A 6,000-nucleotide genomic window follows, 5' to 3' on the forward strand; every position below is an offset into this window, starting at 1 on the left:
GGACGTGCGGAGCCTATACAAGCTGCCCCCAAGTCTGACAGACGAGGCTTGGGTTTTTCATAGGGGCCACTGAGGAGAGATTCCCACCCACACCTATAAAACTAAAATGGAAAACCGAGGCTCCGGTGTGGGTGCCTCAGTGGCCCTTGCCACAGGAAAAACTTGCAGCGTTGCACGCCCTAGTATCAGAACAACTAGAAAAGGGCCATATCGCCCCTTCCACGTCACCGTGGAACACCCCTATATTCGTAATAAAAAAGAAATCTGGTAAATGGAGACTGCTACATGATCTAAGAGCTATTAACGATTGCATGGAGCCTTTAGGGCCCGTTCAGATGGGACTGCCCCTCCTCTCGGCATTACCGGAGCACTGGTCGATTTTCATCATAGATCTGAAAGATTGCTTCTTTTCTATTCCGCTCCACCCTGAAGACACCCCTAAGTTTGCCTTTACTGTGCCCTCTAGTAATCAAGAGGAGCCCTGTCAACGCTTTGAATGGACAGTCCTGCCCCAAGGCATGGCTAATAGTCCTACCATGTGCCAGCTGTATGTCGCTGCGAAGCTAGCTAGCACTCGGCAGCAGTTCCCTCAAGTGAAAATCATCCATTATATGGATGACATTCTCTTAGCCCATAGAGACACAGATCTTCTTAAAACAGTTTTGTCACATTTAGTCCTTAGTCTTAGAGAAGCTAACCTAGAGATTGCCCCTGAAAAAATCCAAATGACTGACATTACCACTTTCCTGGGGGCGAAAGTCGCACCCACTCATGTTTCCCCCCAAAAGGTGTCTCTCAGGCTAGACAATATACACACTCTCAATGATCTACAAAAACTCATGGGGGATATCAATTGGATCCGTCCATACCTAAAAATACCCAATGTCAAACTAACACCTTTGTTCGACCTGTTGAAGGGGGATTCTAATATAAACTCACCTCGAAGCTTCACTCCAGAGGCAAGGCGAGCACTATGCCAGGTGGAACAGGCGCTCAGTGGCGCTGCATTGAAGAGAATAGACCCTGATGAGCCTTTTGAAGCCTGCGTGCTGCCGACAGAATTACAGCCCACTGCGGTACTGTGGCAGCGGGGGCCGCTGCTCTGGGTCCACCCTGGAGTTTCCCCCAAAAAAGTCCTAGAGCACTATCCTACAGCGGTTGCAGACTTGGCCCTAGAATGCATTAAAAGGGCTGTGCAGCATTTCGGTCAGCAGCCCAAAAATCTCAGGGTGCCTTATTCTTCCCAGCAGCTTGAGATACTCACCGGATGCATAGATCAATGGGCCATTCTCCGGTGTACATTTCTTGGTCCCATTAACAATCAGTTCCCTAAGGCTCCTCTCTTGCAGTTTGTCACCCGGCACCCAGTGATTTTTCCCAAAGTAACCTCTCCTAGGCCACTAGCAGGCGCCCCCACCGTATACACGGACGGCTCCAGCTCTGGAACAGGGGCGTATTGTGTGGAGGGGGACACTCCTAAAACAGTGCTCTTCCAACCACAAAAGCCTCAATGGGTAGAACTGCAGGTTATCATTGCAGTCCTGGAAAGCCTTTCCGAGCCCTTAAATGTCGTCTCGGATTCTGCTTATGTTGTGAACTCTGTACAAATTTTAGAAACGGTGGGCATTGTTAAACATTCCTCTACAGTAAGGACGTTCTTTGCCAAACTACAGGAGGTTATATGGACCAGGCAACACCCTTTTTACATAACCCATATTAGAGCCCACACAGGTTTGCCTGGCCCTATGGCCCAGGGGAACCATAGCGCAGATGTAGCCACTCGACAGCTGCACATCTTTCCGACGCTGGTACCGTATCAACAAGCCCGAGAATTCCATGCCAAGTTTCACATCAATGCAGGTACCCTAGCTAAGCGGTTCAGCATACCACGTGCAGCTGCTCGAGATATTGTCCGAGCCTGCAACAATTGTGCAGAGCAGAGAGCAGTCCCCTCGGTTGGGGTCAACCCTAGGGGTCTCACCCCAGGGGATACTTGGCAGATGGATGTCACTCATCATTCAGAGTATGGTAAGATCAAGTACTTACATGTGTCGGTGGACACATGCTCCCAAGTTTTATTTGCCTCTGCTGAACCAGGAGAAAGAGTCTCCCACGTCATTGCACACTGCCTTGCTGCATGGGCAGCTTGGGGTAAGCCAAAGACGTTAAAGACGGATAACGGGCCTGCCTACACTAGTAAATCCTTCCAAAAATTTTGTGACAACATGGATGTCCAATTAAAACATGGCATCCCCTATAACCCTCAGGGGCAAGGAATCATTGAAAGAGCGCACAGATCTCTCAAAGACTTGCTTAAAAAACAGAAAGAGGGTATAGGCCACGGCCTGTCCCCAAAAGCTCGACTGTCTGTAGCCTTGCTCACATATAATTTTTTAAACGAAAATTCACAAGGAATGACACCTGCCCTGCAACACACCACCCCGAGTCCTCCGCATAGAGGTCTAGTCCGTTGGAAGGATGTCCTGTCGGGGCAGTGGAAAGGCCCTGACCCGGTGCTCAGCTGGGCCAGAGGCTCTGTTTGTGTTTTCCCCAGGAACCAGGACGTCAACCAGTGTGGGTTCCGGAAAGACTGGTGAGAACCGTGACATCACCTGAAGAAGCCAAGGAACAGCTGTCAGAAACGCCAACGAATATACAACCTGAACCATTAGACCAAGCCTCCGACCCTGCTGATGATGGCGACGACCGACAAGACGATAATAGTAGGACTGACCACCCCGCGGTTGCCCAAAAAGAGGATCGGTAACTCTGTTCTTTGCTCTCCTATAGCAATCCTTCTAATCTGCCTTTTTCTTTTTAGTGGAACTATATTTCCTCCACAAGCTTCAATGAGTCCTTCCCCCTCACCAATGACACACTGATCCTCTCTTTTGCTAACCTCTCTGTCAAGGTTGTCAACACCACAGTTGCGGCGAATGCTACTTGTGAAACTGGTAATGGCGAGTTAAGTAAGGGAGTCTTGCTTGAATTTCTTAACGTTACAGGGAAGAGCCGCCAGTCTTGTGAAGGGATCTTGAGTAAAAAGGAGACTCAAAGGTGCCTTTTCCTTCCAGGGCTTGCTCCTACAGTCTGCAACCGTTCCAAAGACCCGGATGCCTCGCCGCCCCGCTATCCTAGTGTATCGCCCAAGTTATGTCTGGCTCCCCGTCAAGGCAACCGACTGGGTTGGCCCTGTTTCTCAAGTTGTTTCACTTAACAATATCCCCTTCTCTAAGTCTAGGCGTCCAAGAGGCATAAAAGAATGGCTATCGAATGCTGCCAGTGTAGCTTCCTCTTTGTTTGTCCCAACGATCGGGCAGGCTGTGCTACAAGCATGGACAGATCGGCAGCTCGCCATAACGATGGAAACGGTAAATGGCTTGGTCAACCTTACCCGAGACGTGCTACGCCGCCACAATCAGATGCTGAACTTAAATTTCCAGGCCATTCAGAAACTCCAAGCGGAGATAGATGAACTTGGACTGGAAATAGATGGACTCTGGAGAGTGCTTCAGCAAACATGTGACACCCGGTGGCTTACGGTTAAACTCTGTGTCACTCCTGTCAGGGCCAACGTGACCGGAAGCATTTCCAGAGTCTCTGATTGGCTGAAAAGGTCATATTTTCCTGAATTTGTTAATCTCTCCCAACAGGTGGAATCTAGTTTAGACACAATTGGGGGGATCAAGTTAAAACCCGTTAAAGTCGATCTCTCCGGGTTAGGCGAGGTTCTACAGAAACTATTGCACAGTGTTTCTTCCTGGTTCTCTTGGCCCAATTTAACTAATTGGATCCTCATTGCAGTGGGATTATTGGTGGGATTAGTCGTTGTTAAATGTTTGCTAGAACGCCTGTTTCAAGCGCAGCAGCAATTGCGTGTTACCACTATGATGGCTATGACTCCCACCTCTGTTACCCCCGATAGTGACCGATTTATTAACCATACCCCTTCCTGGTCGCCTCAGGTGGGGCGCTTTGGAGCAAAATTTGTAGCGAATCGCATGGCTGTTTCTCGGGTGTAAAAGGCGACACCAGTAGTCATAATTTTGTCTCAGGTGGGTCTCTAGGGCAGAGTCCTAGTTGTGGCCAGACTGGACCCTAGCCATTGCACAGAGACACCTAGTGACACCCCCGACTCTGGTTACTGCTGTTCCTGCCCCCGTCGTTGTTCCCCAGTTGCCAGGCAAAGCACTGCAGGGAGAGTCACGTTGCTTCCAGCTTACGGACTCTCCGGTCTCCATATGACGTGAGCATTCTGGTTGGTGCTAGAGGCTCCGCCGCTGGATGGCTGAGGCCTAGTCCAGACTCCCCAAAGCACCAAAGAGGTTGTGAACCATTTGGGTTCACGGGAGCACGCTCATCACTGGAGACACTGGGTCAAAAATAAATAAGAAAGGGGGAGATGTGGAAAGCCGCCTCCCGAATCGGGCCTAGCGTATGCGCTGCAGCCTGCTCTAGAGTTACCCCCGCCCATCGAGTGAGCCAAGATGGCGCCTGCATCCTGTTTCCGCATAGTGACGCATGTATCCGCCACCCGCTCCTACCAATCGAAATCCTGTATACGCGATACTAGCCTAGAAGCTTATTGGTTGTTAATTGTGTATAAAAGGTCTTACCCGGACGGGGTAGGGTGAGACAGCCCACAAGGAGCCGTGCCTGACGGCCACATCGAGGCTGCTCTCCCACGAGGCGCCGTGCCCCGTGTGGGAACCAGTAACACAGAATGTTCATCTAGCTGTAGTAAGGGGCTTGCTTTCACAACTGCCGTGTGGTTCGAGTCGTGATTCATGACCAGGTTAGTTCGCGCAGTCTGCATCTCTCTCTCTCCTTCCCTGTTTCCCCTCGCCGGCCGGGAACCGGGGACCGAGCGGGGCAGCGCCGGACAGATAGACTCTTTTAAGATGCAAAGAACAAAAAGACACTAGAGAGGAGAAGTTCTAAGTATAGAAAACAGAAACAGTGTCCCAACCTGGGCTTATGGAAGAACCAAAATTGCAATCATTTTCAGAGTGTAGCATATTTCTCTGTTACGTGATCGCTTCCTCAGCAACGGGCATTCAATTCTCCGTTTTGCAGCTCCTCTACCATTATAGTGTCTCAGCTTCCCCTGTCTTTGTTTCTGTTGCTTTTGCCATTACTGACTTTCTGCCCTGTTTTCTCTCCATTCCCTGTGTGGTGTTTTGGAGCTCTATGTACTCCAGAAAAGCATGTTCTTAAATGTAATCCATTCCTGTGGGTGTAATCCATTTTGATGAGGCTACTTCAGTTAAGGTGTGTCCAACCTCATTCAGAATGGGTCTTAATCCTATTACTGGAGTCCTTTATAAACAGAATGAATACAGAGAGAAAGAAAGGCACAGAAGCAATAAGCTGAAATCACAAAACCCAGGAAAAAAGGGAGAGACCGCAGACGCCACCATGTGCCTTGCCATGTGGCAGAGGAGCTAGGATCACCAGCAGCCAGTCTTCAGGAAGCATTGCCTTGAGGATGCCTTGATTTGGACATTTTCCCAGACTCTAATGTAAGTGAATAAATTCCCATTGTTTAAGCTAAACCCATTTTGTGGTATCTGTTTTGAGCAGCCTAGGAAATTAAAACACCTGCCCTCTGCTTCCCTTGGCTTATCCTTATTGCCTTCTTTCCATCCCTCCTGCCAATTTCTTACTCTCTCTGGCCTTCAGCTGTCACAAGAAGGTAGATCTGATTGGTTCAGTTAATCACTGCTGTTCTTGTTGTGCAGGGTTTATCTTGGGCCACCTCCTGGGCAGCTGGCTGTGTTGGGGAGCAGCAACCCTTAGATCCAGCAGCCACTCTGTGTAGTCAGCTCTGTCCAGAATGACAGTGTCACTTAGAAGGAACTGTGAACATGGCAGCAGCTCTGAGCACTAGTACATTGATTAACCTGGTTTCATGAAAGTGCCAGAGGGTAGTGCAATATATGAATATACTGGGGCATCAGTATCCTAGAAACAAATATCCTCACCAGTTCAGCCTAGTTT

The sequence above is a fragment of the Choloepus didactylus genome, chromosome 13 (genome assembly GCF_015220235.1).
Source record: "Choloepus didactylus isolate mChoDid1 chromosome 13, mChoDid1.pri, whole genome shotgun sequence".
In the NCBI taxonomy this organism is placed as follows: Eukaryota; Metazoa; Chordata; class Mammalia; order Pilosa; family Megalonychidae; genus Choloepus; species Choloepus didactylus.